This window comes from Ursus americanus, chromosome 29 (genome assembly GCF_024610735.1).
Source record: "Ursus americanus isolate L20-20 chromosome 29, mUrsAme1.1.p, whole genome shotgun sequence".
Classification (NCBI taxonomy): Eukaryota; Metazoa; Chordata; class Mammalia; order Carnivora; family Ursidae; genus Ursus; species Ursus americanus.
The window spans coordinates 3,833,739-3,848,727 of NC_142155.1; the positions used below are offsets into that span (position 1 = coordinate 3,833,739).

The 14,989-nt window shown below is 36.3% G+C and overlaps 2 long non-coding RNA genes across 2 annotated transcripts in view; one reads left to right on the forward strand and one right to left on the reverse strand.

Moving 5' to 3' along the window:
- LOC148107490 (uncharacterized) overlaps window positions 1–14,185 on the forward strand; it is an 80,128-nt gene extending 65,943 nt beyond the window's left edge. The window contains exon 3 of the long non-coding RNA XR_015722234.1: window positions 10,677–14,185. This is a non-coding gene — a long non-coding RNA (uncharacterized LOC148107490). The remainder of the gene's footprint in view (window positions 1–10,676) is intronic.
- The window catches only part of LOC123796727 (uncharacterized), a 504,139-nt gene that overhangs the window by 14,763 nt on the left and 474,387 nt on the right, over window positions 1–14,989 (reverse strand). The window contains exon 6 of the long non-coding RNA XR_015722233.1: window positions 7,375–7,505. This is a non-coding gene — a long non-coding RNA (uncharacterized LOC123796727). The remainder of the gene's footprint in view (window positions 1–7,374; window positions 7,506–14,989) is intronic.

The window sequence follows — 14,989 nt, forward strand, 5'->3', positions numbered from 1 at the left end:
TAAGAAATGATAATATATGTTTATTCATTGTAGCATTATTTGTAATGGCAACACTTGAAATTAAACCAAATGTCCATCATTTGAGGATTAGTTAAACAAATTACAGCAAAAGGTAAAAAAGACAGACATGCAAAAGAACTAGGACATCTTCTACATATAGGTATATTGTTAAGTAATGAAAAGATACAAAATGATGTGTATAATAGACTGACTCCTTTGTAAAATGATAGGAAACGATCTATATTTATATTTGTATATACATTCATAAAGACACTCTGGAAATAAATAAAAGGGAAGGGAGGAACTAATAACTGTTTACTCTGGGCAGTATTAAGGAACCAGCTGGGTGCCTGGGAGACAGGAATGGGAGAGAGATTTTCACTTTATATCTTGGGGTTATTAACTATGGTCTCATATTGCCTATTCAAAATTAAGTTAGCTGAAAAATTAAAATGCTATGAAAACTATTGTATCACAATTGATCGTACTGGCAAAGACAGGCCAAAAATTTCAGAAAATTATTTGCCATAGTAGGAAATTAAGAATGAGAGAAATAGGATATACACAACCTTTTTCCTGTTCTAGCCTCAATGTCGGGGCCACCGAAGGGAAAGTAGGGGAATGGGACGTGTTTTGTCATGAAGCGACAAAGATTATTGAGCTGGCAGCAGTGCATGGACTCTAAGACAGTGAAATGCCCACCCTCCATTTCCAGGAATGAACATGAGGAGATTTGTCATTCTCCATAAAGCATGAATACATTCATCATTTTCCATGGAGCAGGATTACAAACCCAGGTTCTAGTTAGACGATCCTAGATGATCTTCAGACTATTATGCTCTCTTCTTTAGAATAATCCCTACTTCTTCAACAAAGTCTATATATGAATATCTTATTAATACCTTCCATTTATATATTATTCCCAAGTTGATTATTCTTTCTCAGCAGAAACAAAATTACCCTTGCCTCTGAACTTCAGAATTTTTGACTCCTCAGAATTATCTCTTTTCATCCCCCAAAGTCATCAAGCAAGTAAACCTTGCTGTTTTTTTTCCTTTTTTCCAGCTCACTTTCTTCCCACTAAATTCTATTTTAGATACTCTTATTACAGCATATAAAGAGTACAATCTCTTCTCAAAATTTTCTCTTTTTTTTTAACATGTCATTCAAAAAAGAATTCCCAATAGTTCTAACCTCTTATGAGGCTTAACGATGAACCTATGTCATATTATTGATTCAGTGTGATGGCAGTACTGTGCTCACACATCAGATAAACCAAAGTTATAGAAAAATTATCTCTGTTCTCTGGTCTTATCTATGTTATTTTCTGCTCAACTGACCATGTATTATTTTCAAATAAGTAAACATAAAATATTACTATCTTCAATAGAATTTTCCAAATACAATAGAAAAAATAAATTAAGAACAGGTATTTTGGAACAAAGATAAATTGAGTAGAGGAATGTCAGTTGTTAACTTTAAATTGGGTCCTGAAGGCCAATGATTCTGAAGTAAAGGAGAAACTGAGAAACCATTGTATACTCATAGTAAAGACTTCCAGTATCCCTATCCTCAGAGTCCAGGTTGTCTGCCTTATAGGTCTCATTAACAAGGTCCTTTGGTCCTCTAGTAACTAAATTTCCTTAGGTGATAACCAAGAAAATATCCTCTTTGTGCCAATTCCTGGTGCTACAATGCAGTGTATTACCAAAGCATATTAAATACGACAGAAATATGCAATGTGCACGTTACATATCTCAGCACCATTTAATTTCACATTTGCCTTTACTATACTACAAAAATAATAAAAAAAAATCTTGAAAGTAGAAATTGGATATTGTTAACAAAAGAAAATAACAGTTTGAAAACAAGCTCTCTCTTTTTAAGTTCATTTATATTGGGAAAATGAGGATTACTCTAAAATTAACCAAAAATAGTCATATTCGTTAACCCAAAATAGTCCTGTCTGTTAGATAGTATAACTTCAGTATGACCAAAGTGATATTTAGTGTTAATATGGAGCAAAATGAATTGCAAATGAGTTTCAGAATTGAAACTATGTCCCATTGTTTCTGGCACATTAAGGTTTACCTTGTCAGTGTTCATTAGAAAGGAAGCTTATATCAACTCTGAAAATAATTATAGATTTCAGAGAGCATGTTATTATATTTCTGAAAATATTCCAAAATGAATGCAAGTAGTGAGTGTCCCAATAATTAGAATGGAAAGGGGGCATTACCATTGTAAAAGGGTCCTCACACACTGGTTGAGAATCCATTGTTAAGTGCAGACAAACTCTATGTTAATGGAAAGCATTTAAAACTTATTTTCTTCTAATGTGCTTTTGAAATTATAATAATGTACCAGAAGTATTCATTGTACAAATCAGCTATAATTTAAATTTATTTTTTTTAAAGATTTTATTTATTTATTCGACAGAGATAGAGACAGCCAGCGAGAGAGGGAACACAAGCAGAGGGAGTGGGAGAGGAAGAAGCAGGCTCATAGCGGAGGAGCCTGATGTGGGGCTCGATCCCATAACGCCGGGATCACGCCCTGAGCCAAAGGCAGATGCTTAACCGCTGTGCCACCCAGGCGCCCCTAAATTTAACTTTAATTTTCTCTAAGGCACTAGTTTATGGCCTGATTGAAAATCTGGACAGATTCCATGAAGTCTTTGCTGTCCCTTAGGTCATGAAATGTCCTTAAGTATAAGGTAGTATTGGTTCAAAAAATTCAGATACTTAACTTCATTAGTAATCAAATCTTGAAAATTCACTTAAATCACTCTTTTTTTCTCTCAATTTTATAGATAACTGAAATGGCAAAAGGGCATCTTCTCAATTTCCTTGCATGGGTTTCTATCTGTTCTTCTTTATCTTATCAACTGTGGAGGAAGGAATGGAGGAGGACTGACAGCAGGAACGGCCTTATTTGACCAGCACCATCCAAAATGGCACTGGCTCGCTCACCTAGCACTTGGCAGCTGTCTAAACTGCTGCTGCTTTTCATGAGGAACTTCATGGCTTCTTGAAAAGATTTCTTCTTACACAGCATATTTTACCTGCAAGTCCTTCTTCTGGGGTAGACGACTGGATCTTCTTTAGCTGGGTATTTATAGCTTTGTTCTTAGGTTCTGGAAATCCAGAGCTTTCCCCCCAACATGAGTGGGTTTCCCGCTAGCAGTGAAGAATAGTATGCTTGCGTGCCTTTGCATGGAGATCATGTATAGATATTGGGAAATACTCAAACTTGCTGCAACAAATTCCAGAAGCCCCAACGTAGCACTCTGTCTGTGCTCACCATCAAAGGATCCAGTCAGGCAGTCTCTGGCCTTTTCTGCTTTCCTGGTGAGTCAGATTGTTCACCGTGTCCATAAAATTGTGAGGCCATATATTAAACTTTCCAATGGTTCCACTAAATCCCACTGAAGCCCCTTTTCATAGGCTGGTGAGAGGAAAAGTATTTCCTATGTTACCCCTGAGAGCGGAGGGGGTGAGCAGTGGGACTAAAAACTCACCTACTGTCCCCAGAACCTTCTCCTAACCTTCAGTTCTATTCATATTTTCTTCAAACCTATTGTATAGGCTGAGGGTGGTCAGCAAAATGTCACACAGCTAGTTGTCTTTCATCTCTTTTTCTAAGTCTTGCATCATCGCCTCCCTTTCAATTGTGGTATTTATTGTCATGGAGCCTAAACTTAAAATGTGGCAATCATTGCTCCATTTTTATATCCTGCTAACCTTGCTAAGCTCAGGGCCATGCAAGTCGAACACACAGAGCTCTGATTTTGGTTCGTGACTATAATTGTACTGGAGAAACTTGAAAAGACAGTGTGTTCCACCATAACTCCAGACACTGCTGACATGTTTTATGGAAATGTCAGGGTAATATGTTTTTATCTGCTAATTATAAATTGATTGTAAAATATTTTAATATATAAATAAATACTTAAGTACTGTAAGATAAATAGACACATAAAATGAAAGAACACATTTTTACTTTTGTAATCGGGAAGGTATTATAGGGAAATAAGATAATGTGGCTTTTGAAGATTTCATCTGAAATCCACTCAAAATTGCTTAATGGGAGTTAGATTGTCCACCCCTCACAGACACTAAGCTAAGTGTTGTCCTGAACACAAATGAAAGACTGGCTTTCTGCTTGTCTTTCTTCTTGACTAACACTGATGGATGATAAACAGTCGGCATCTGCCTGCTCTCCTACAGAACGTTATGTTACCATCAGGTTTGAGTCACAGTTACTTGGAGGTTATTATCATTGTTTCCAAGCTTAGCTAAAGATCCCTGACAGCACCAGTAGCTCAAACTTTTTTTTTTTTAAGGTTTTACTTACTTATTTGTGAGAGAGGGAGAGTGAGAGACAGAGCAGGAATAGGAGTAGGAGGAGAGGGAGAAGCAGGCACCTGGCTGAGCGGGGAGCCCGAGGTGGGGCTCGATCCCAGGACCCCGGGATCAGGACCTGAGCAGAAGGCAGACACTCAACCAACTGAGCCACCCATGCGCCCCATAGCTCCAACATTTTTGAAGTTCTTATATGACATGGAGGATTAATGTCGGTAAGGATAATGCTTTAAAGGTACCTTACTGATTGGTAGTTAGACATTTTCAGAAAGTTAGAAGTAATATAATGAAAATCATTTGGGCAGACAGTAGCTTGAATGCCAGATTCAGGATTTCAGTGGAATGCAAATCAACCAAGCCTGAAGCTTCACTGTTAGAATCATTTCTACCTGGGGAAAACTCACTCTTCTGAAGAGTAAAGAGAATAGAAGAGAATCTTCTTCCTCTTCTCACTTTATGTTGACCCTCCTTATAGCTCAGCACAGAATTTCTCTTTATCTTTTGTACATCTCTTTTTATGAATTTAAGCACATTCATGTTTTCCCTAAACCTAACACATCCATTCCTAAACTTCATCTATGCATAACAAATCATGACCACATATATGTCGCAGAGCTTAATATACAAGAGAGCAAGATCCTGCCCTTTGACCAGTTTGGTCACTTCCACAATTTATGAGATAGATAATCTTGGATGGGGTACTTAACCTCTATCAGACTCAGTTTCTTCAGCCGTAAAATATGAAAGTGATTATAGCCTTTATTTGCTTTGTTAATGAGATACTGTAGGTGAAGTCCCTAATACAGTTTTAACACATATTAGGGATTCAATAAATACCAATGGCTTTTCTTCTGCACTCCATAAATAAAACAGTATTCCAGAGAAGAGAGAGAGAACTTCCATCTCAAGAATCAAGGCATGTTTGATGGAGAAGGTGTCACTTACTCCGAAGCTTGAAGCATTAGTACAAGTTGGACTTGTGAATAGGTAGGAAAAGAAGCTCTCAGAAAGGAAGTGGCATGAGCAAAGGGGCAAACTTAATGTCTTGGAAGTGAAAAGTATGTACGTAGTATTACCCATATTTCAATTTGTAAAAAGCGTAATATACATTAAATCAGCAGTAGAGAAAATAATGAGAGGGCGCTGTTTAGGGTATTGAAATCTTCACTAAGGAATTTAAAACTAAAGTTATAAAGAACAAGGGGGAATGAAGCATGAGAGACTATGGACTCTGAGAAACAAACTGAGGGCTTCAGAGGGGAGGGAGGGATGGGGGAATGGGATAGGCTGGTGATGGGTAGTAAGGAGGGCACGTACTGCATGGAGCACTGGGTGTTATGCGCAACTAATGAATCATGGAACACTACATCAAAAACCAGGGATGTACTGTATGGTGACTAACATAATATAATAAAAAATATTATTATAAAAAAAAATAAAGTTATAAAGAACAGTAGCTGTTGAGGATTTTTGTATGGTGTGCTCAGATGTGTGTTCATGAAGAAAAATCTAGCAATAGTGTATTTAGAGTGTATTTAAAGTAGCTGAGAAGGATGGGTTTGGAAAGCTCTGGTGGAAATGAGGAGCGGTGGCTACTAGAGCTACGGTTCCGTCAGGAATCTCACCTGCCCACCAGCAAAACTAATGGCGTTGCTATGCATACATGGAAATTTAATACTGAATCCCCACTTTGTGTTCTGCCCGGGCAATGTTTACTTTCCTTTTAAATATTACGTTTAATAATATATTGTGAGTCGTTTAATTATTCCAATTCTGATTTGAATTCGTCATCGATACTGAATCTTGCTGCCCCAGCTGTGGTTCCTCCCTCATTCGGTTATGCCAGAAGCTAATCATTTGCCTCAGCCATATATGTCTACTTATATGGGTACCATTTATTCATGTCTTCCACATTCTTATCCTATTAATTGCCAAGTCCTTTTGTTTCTGCCACCTGTGTATGTCTTAGAGTTATCTACAAGTGAAAAATGCAAGACTGGCCTCTGATTTTTTCATATGTAACATCAGAAACTAGAAGATAGTCAAATATCATCAATAGATTTCTGACCAAAAAAACCTGTGCCCCGAGATATCATTTAACAAACTGATTGAAAGAATTCTAGGAAATTATTTTCCACTTCTCCAATCAAAAAAAATATTTGAGAAAATTATTTAATGTAATATTAATCAGCCAGAACAGAGAATTCAAATGAGAAAGGCATTCAAGATGGAGAAAGGAGTGGAAAGAAATTGTAGAAAGTTCATTAGAACGCAGACTCCATAAGGGTAAGGGTATTTGTTTTGGTTGTGGCTGCAGCCCAGTGCCTAGTCCCTGCCCAGTCACGACAATGAGCATTCTGTGATTATCTGATAGATGACTAGATGAATAGATGACTATGTATTGTGTATCTCCTTTGGTCTATATAACATGTAATTGTGTATAAATGGAGGATACTAGATTTTCTGCTACCATGATGGATAATGTAGAAAAATTTCTACTATAGAATAGATAAAATATCAGAAAACCTTATGCCTTAGAGTTAGATAAAGTATTAATAAATATGTTCTTAAATTCTGTCTAACAAGTGAGAAGAGGGGAGGGAGGTGTGAAATGGAGATCACTTGAATGGTTTCTTCTTATTAGGATGTAAGGGAAAGCAGTAAGAGGAATTAGTATTAGATAAACAAAAAGCTGGCATCTCGTTTTGATGTAAAATAGAGTAAGGTATGTTTTAGTATGAATTCTGAAGAAGGGAAAGTAAATAAACTCCTACATCTACGATGGAAAAGTAGAACGATCGAACAAGTAATAATGTAAAGATACAGAAACATGATAATGGAAAAATAAAACAACTAAAATCAAGTAAATATTCCTCATATTAAAAGCAAGTAGATTTTATCATTAGAAGGTAGAGATGGCAAGATTGGATTGAAAAACCAATCATTTGTGCTATTTACAAAAACGCTAAAGATAATGTACCTAAATAGATGAAAATAAAGGAATGCTCACCGAGAAACCAGGAAATGCTCCGAAAATGGGAGGAGAAGCAGCAGTCTCATTAATACCAAACAAGGGAGAATTTAAACAGGATGTCATTGCGCACTGATACGATTCCGTGTGAAAGGCACCACAGTAAAACTCTATAACATAAAAATAGAGCTAAATAAACAAAGCAAACACAGGTATAAATTCTCACGAAGAACAAGCAAAGCCTACAGTTTTTTTTTCCTAAAGCACACAGTTATATAGAAAGAGTTCAACTAATTAGATAATCTAGCAGCCAAGATACAAGTGAGGATATAAGAAAGTGAATAACCATTCCAAAAAAATACATATATATATATGTATGTAAGACATTGCCTCTTTCACAAAGGAAGTATATATATTCTTATACCCTGGAACATTCACACAAATTTAATTAGCTACTTGGCCACAAAGAAAACATTAACAATAGTCTTAGAGCCTGCATATTCTGGTTAAGAGCCAATACAGCTAGAAATAAATAGTGTTGACCAAAATATATCACACATACAAATTAAGAAACACACCACTACACAACCCCTAAGTCAAATACGAAATCAAGAGAGACTATCATGCACAACACAGGAACAATTTACATTAAAACCTAGTGACTGTAGACAATTCAAGGTTCAGGGAAAAAAAAGTATAACTTTAAATCCTTAATTATTATAGAAGGAAAAAATTTTAAAGGCGCAGAGTCATAACTAAAAAATTAAAAATAAGAAAAACAAAATAGACCAGAGATTAATTAGGGTTATAATCTAAAATTAATGAACTGGTAACTACACACACACACACACACACACACACACACACACACAGATTTAACAAGATAAGTCCAAAAGCTAGTTTGAGAAGACCAATAAAATTAACACCTCATAAGCCTGATTATGGAAAATGGAGAATACGAAACTAAGTAAAGAAAAACTGTATGAAACTAGTATAAAGGAAGGATATACAGCTATCGCCATAAGAAACCTTACAGAATTTTTGAGATGATTGTTAAATACTAGTCCAGAGTTACACATTGGAAAACCTTTGGGAAATATAAGATTGTCCTGGGATATATAATTACTAAAAATTTCCAACATTAAATGGAGACTTGAACAGTTTAATTACAGAAGAGATTACAGAATTGATTAAAATTCTGTAATGTAAAAGGGCACAGTTTAGATGAAGGTCACAGCTGCATTTTAACATTTAAAAAAAATTCAATACTATTTAAAGAATCTCCCACCTTGGGAAATAATGAAAAAGTCTCCAGTTTATTGTGTAATGCCACAATAACTTTCATTCCAAAACTCAAAGTAATATAAATAAAGAAAACTATGGAGGAATTTCATTTATGATCATGAAGTCAAAATCTTCAAAATAATTTATTACAATAATAAACTGTTATTTGCTGCTAATTGCTTCACGCAACTTTGTTGCCATCTACCAGAAATTGTCAAGATAAATATATAAAGTTAATACATCTATCTTGTGAATTATACCCCCTAGTGTTGTACAGCACAAACCCCGCACCATCTTATGGAGTAAGCCTCTCGCACTGACACCTCATTCAAAAATCTATTTCAGATGGACAAAGAATTTATATGTCAACATTAAACAGGAAAGTGTTACAAATAAATTAAGGATGTGGAAGAATTCTTAACCGAGACTGGAAACCTAAAAGCTTAGAAAACAACTAGAATGTAATGATTTATTATAAATTAAGGCTTTTTATGATAAAATATTACAAATAATTTCAACAGAATGAAATATATTGGGAAGAAAACACTTGTAAACCCAAATGAAATAAAAAAGTTTTATATCTAGAATATGCAAAAAGTTCTTAGGTATTGAAAAGTATACAGCCAATACAAATAAAAACTGGCAGCAAATATATAAGTATAATTAATTTATGGAAGAGTAAGTCCAAAAGCTAAAAAACTAAATCCAAATAGGAAAAAAACATGACAGCTACTTTAATTTTCATTTTGCTAATTGATAAAAATAAAATCAAGTTATACTCTATTCTTTCTTAGTCATCAGATTAGTAGCATTTAGGAAGAGCTATGATATCTATGTCATGATTGGGGGTAGAGAGGCTTGTGGGGAAAGGGTAGTTTCACATATGGCTGGAAATGTAAAGTGTTATGGTCCTCATTGGAAAGCAGTATGACAATATCTCTTAATATTAAAAATAACTTAAGGTCTTGACACAAAAAATCCATTCCTAGGAATTCAATCACATGGAAACAAAAGCATCAATAAGTAAAATAAGTCAATTAATTAATTAATTAAAAATTTAAAAAACAGCAAAAACCCTTTATACGAGTATGCTTACCTTGTAGTGGATGAAGATAAATTAGAAAAAAGTGAATGCAATTCAGTATAGAAAATAATAATTAATTAAGGCACAGCTATCTCCATGAAACATTTTGCATTTGTTAAAAAAATAAATCAGTGCATACAAACTAACTTGAAACGATTTTCAAGTGCATTCCTAGGAGAAGATAAAATGAAGAAAAGTAAATGACGAAAAGTATATTAAATGATCCTATTTTGTAATTAATAACCAAATCTCCCCTATCTTGGCTAATTTGTATCTGAATTTGGAGGAAAATAGGGAAAGAGAAAAAGGAGTTGTTGGGGTGCAGAGAAGTCTGAGGCAGGAAGTCATAGGAACAGAAGACAGGAAGACAGAGTGAAAACAAGAGTAAGAAAACGAAAAGTGAATGTATTAAATAATTAAAACATACAGAACATACATTTCTTGAGAAGAGACATATGCTTTCAAAACAGGTCGTAAACATTTGGTTAGCAGTTTTCTAGTTATGCATTTTCTTGCGGGATAAATCTACATGTTCTCAACATGTATCAGTTGTTTGACTAAATGAAACTAAGCTCATGGTTAGGGTCTGGAACTCTAAGCCTTACAATCCGTGGACAATTAGTCAAGTACTGGAAAAAAATCTCCGCATACGACTATACTTTACGGTACTTTCGTAAGGAGAATGGCCTAAAGGTTGAATGCCAAGGTCTGTCTGTGTTCTCTCAGGGACAGTCTTCCTCAGCGGACCTTCCAGGTGGTCTGAAATCTGTGTAATTCATTTCAATCGAACTGCAGGTTTTCTTTGCATTTCTGGTGATAAAAGCAGCTTTGCAATTGTGTTTTGGGACTCTTATTCTCACGAAGACATTACCATATTCTGAATGAAATTCAACATTTAAAAAATAATCCTTCGTGTTAAGGCAGCATCTGCTGAATGCAGCGAACTAATAAAAATGTCTGGCTTTCTCCACAGAGCACCTCTTGTGTCACAACTGATCACATCGGCAAGTGAGTGAAGACTGTGATATTTCCCACTAATAAGATTTTCGTAAATCAAACGCCTCTGGAAACGAAATAAGGCTAGAATGCTATTGAGATATTACAATATCTCAGCCGTCTGCTAACGGCCAGTCTATAGCAGAAGTCTCCTCTTAATATGTTCCCCAGATTGGATTAATTCTACAAGACTATTCATATCTCAACCCTAGTAAGAAAGAGTGTGTTTTCTTGGTAACTCCTGGTAGGAATTCCTTGGCTGCCATTCAACATGAGAGCCAAGCTGCGAAGACGCCGTGCTCAGGGAAACCGGCATCTACGTCTGGACTTAGCTCATCAATAAATTACCAGAAGGAATATTTCCTTTCTGTCACTTGGGAGCCACAGATGAATTCGGCTTGTGCTTACTGCTTGGTCGTGGTCAGGCCCAGGCCTATCGGAGTGCAGGGAAGGCGGGGCACAATGACTCATTCAGGCCTGAGCACAAGGAAGGAAATGCTCTATGGCCAAAATGCTATGTGGAGTCCCATTCAGAGCACCACACATTTCCCTGAAACTTGCTTAGGAAAACATTCTAATGCTGTTTTTAGTGTGTTCTATTTGTCATTCTGAAACACAACACATTAGTTACTTTGAACTCCTGGGCACTAAAAATATTTAAGTTACATAAGCAGATTGAGTGAAAGAAAGACTAAATGGAGCTTTTAACTCAACACACTCAAAAGCATCTCCTTATTGCCCTAACGAATAGTGAAGCTCTTGTAAACGGCTGTGGAAAGCCCTGCCGACAGCCAGCCAGACCATATTGGACAGTGCAAAGAAGCAGCAAAACCAAGATAAACAGCCGTGCATATTTTCTCCTGCTGGAATGAAAAGCAATGTTTTGCAAAAATACATACTCTTTTTTCCTATTACTATTACAATTCTTGCATGACTTTCATGTCCAATTGTTGGCTCACTCAGACTTGCAAAATGTTTGAGGGTAGAAAGGAAACAGAAGGAAGCGATACTGCTTTTGTGTTCTATTTTGTCCCATACGCACTTGAAAAGCAGACACCATGTAAATATAAAAGGAAACTATTGAAATTTGCTTGTCCTTTCACTTTTTTTTTTTTTTTTGCCTCCATCTTTGTTTTCTTTTATGTTTCTGGAGCTTTGATTCATAATCTTGAATCTCTTAGTGTGGGTCTCTATCTTCGGGAACTCTGTGTAAGGCCTCCACTGCCAACGTTGGGGATTGTACAGTTATTAGTGCAACTGGTTTTTTTTTAAAGATGCATATCGTCTGCGTGTGTGATATGTATGTGGGATATATTATGTAAGAGTAATGAGGGATTCTTTAGTGGGGCTGGGGTTATAAACAAGCTTTATATTACACATGTGAAAGTAAGTTGAATAGGATAAAAGCAGAAGAAATGGCATCACACATATTCACAGTATAACTTCTTTAGCATTTCTGAAAATAAGTGTGAAATCCTTCAACACGCACACACCCCAATAAAAGAGAGGTCAGTAACCTGAATAACTGTTTCTTTGCAGTACCGACTGAAGTGCTTTACTGGAAATAAAAGGGGGAAAGACTTGGTGGTGGTATTATAAGACTCATGAAAAGTCAAAAACAAAGAAACAAGTTTTAAATTAAACTTTGTTGCTTGGTTTTTAATTTGGCATTTTGGGTCAAACGTGTACAAAATTCAAAAGGAGGCATAATCGGAATTTTTAAAAAAATCATATTTATACCTAAGTAAATTAGACAATTTTCTGTTACTTCGCTCTAAATATAAACACAACTTCACACCACGCTAGTTTCTCAAAGGAGGAACTCAAAATTTTCTTGCTCCGGGGGGAAAAAAAAACCCAAAACACAAGGCAGCCAAATTAACCTGCATAGCAATAAAAGAAAATAATTGTACAACAGATATTTCTTAGAGGGGAAATATTTTCTAAAGCCTCTATATTTGAAGAATAATAAAAAAAGAGATGGTATTAATTAGTGGCAAACGCAGATGTGAAATAAAATGAGGAGGGGCACAGGATATAGGAAACTATTTGAACTATTTTAGCACTTGAAAATGTCAGACAATTTATTGAGGATTTATTCACTTGGTTTGGAAGGTCCTAGGGACTGGCTATAAAAACATCTAAGAACTGGTGCTGTTTTAACTGAGTCAAACAGCAGTATGAGCGCAGAATACTTTTCAGGTTATTTTATGACACTAGTAAATGAAAGGGACAAATTAGTTACTGTCCTTTTAACTCTAACCCCATAGATAAAAGCCAAATAATTAGGAAGGAAAGCAAAAGTTAAATCAGGAAAAAGGTCATTTTGGAAAATAAACTCTTCTCTTTGTATGCCTCAATGCCAAAGGAAGATCGTACCCAGTTAACTTCTTCCAAATATCTGCTTTAATTTCAGGGAATTTTTGCATGAATTTGTGATCCTTCAGTTTTTAAAAATCAAGCTAATCTCAGAAGTACTATCCTACTTCACAGGAATATATTCATGATATATGAGATAATTTACATGTTAACTACTTTGAGATCTTAGGAAACAAGGAGTTAAGGTGATTTTTTAAATCGGTTTTAAATGGACACGTTTAAAATATTGAGTAATTTATAGGAATTGTTATTCAGCGAATTAAATACACTGACATTCTTCCTCTAATCCAGGTTTGATGATATATGGAACTACCCCTCCCTACAAAAAGACAGGCTATCAAGCATATCGTAAATTAATGAATCCCTAAAGCCTGGGTCACGGTTTCGGAGTTCAAACTCGCTACTACGTTTTTAACTTCCTCGCCTTATTATCAGCGCATTAGCTCATCCACCACAGGAAGCGTGTTTTAAAACAAAGCCAACCTTTGCCTCAGAAAGCAGTCTTATTTTCAATGAAAAGTTTTGGATTTTCCAATTCCTTTAACACCATAACCAAGGAGAAGTCATTTCACGTTATTGGGCATAGGCTACAACACGAGTCAATATTATTTTCCTTATAAAAACCTGCAAGTGTTTACACAAACCCTTTATGAAATTCATTAATTAATCTTGTGGTGCTCTTGTAGACACCGATGTTTTCCCCTCCTGTTCAGTGATGAGAAGGCAGACTCAGAGAAGGAAAGAAAATCCACGTTTTGAAAAACGAAAATATTTTTTTAGGTTTTTTTTTTTCTCCCCTCCGGGTAATCTGGGATTATTACTGTGAGTTGCTTACCACCTTTGTGCTGAATGTTGGCGTTTGCCGTGTGTGCGGAAAGTGAATCATCTCATCTCTGGGTGTTGAATATTTGTTTGTAGCTTCAAATTTCAGAACAGTCATTGTGCAGAACGCAAGAGGGTGTGTGCCACGAGAACTGTTACAGAGTATTCAAATAAGACATGTTTCAAACCCCACTTATTCTTTTCTCTTACATTTCAAACAAAATAAAATAAATAACGTTGTTAAGGATCGTTTTAGAGCTAATGACGACTCCGTTTCCTTATGAATTTGCTTCACACTATCTCAGAGAGTGCAAAGCTATGAAGCTTTTCCATTCTCCTGTCCTGATTTTGGATTAGTTTTTTACTTGACAGTGATTTAGAGAAAAACGAAGTGCTGTAATCGAGTAACTTTATCCAGGTCACTGGAGCGCCCTGCCTGCCTTCTTCCCTTCTCAGCTTTCCCACCCACCACACACACAGACACACACACACACACACACAGACACACACACACACACACACTGGAATGCGGCCATGAGCATCATTCTCCCTGTTCTTTTTTTTTTTTTTTTAAAGATTTTATTTATTTATGTGACAGAAAGACAGCCAGCGAGAGAGGGAACACAAGCAGGGGAGTGGGAGAGGAAGAAGCAGGCTCCCAGCGGAGGAGCCTGATGTGGGGCTCGATCCCAGAACGCTGGGATCACGCCCTGAGCCAAAGGCAGACGCTTTAACGACTGTGCCACCCAGGCGCCCCCATTCTCCCTGTTCTAACGACATCATAAAAACAATTGGATAAGTGTGTACAGTGGCCAACTTTCTCTTTCTTTTCCTTTTGGTAAACACTGTGGTTCCCGAGTCTTCATCGCCACTTCTGAAGGCCTCAGTCAGTCTTGCTACAAATCGCTGCAGTCTGCCAGGGCGAAGACACAATCAGAAAAAGTGCAGGCTGCAGAGAGGAAAAGGGACAGCTGTGTGACAGGGACGGATGTGAGAAGCTGATAAGATGATGATGCTTGTTCCCAAGAAGTTTGTCTGATTTGTTACTATTGCTAGGATGTCGCAGGGGAAAATGAGACGAAGTTGGGC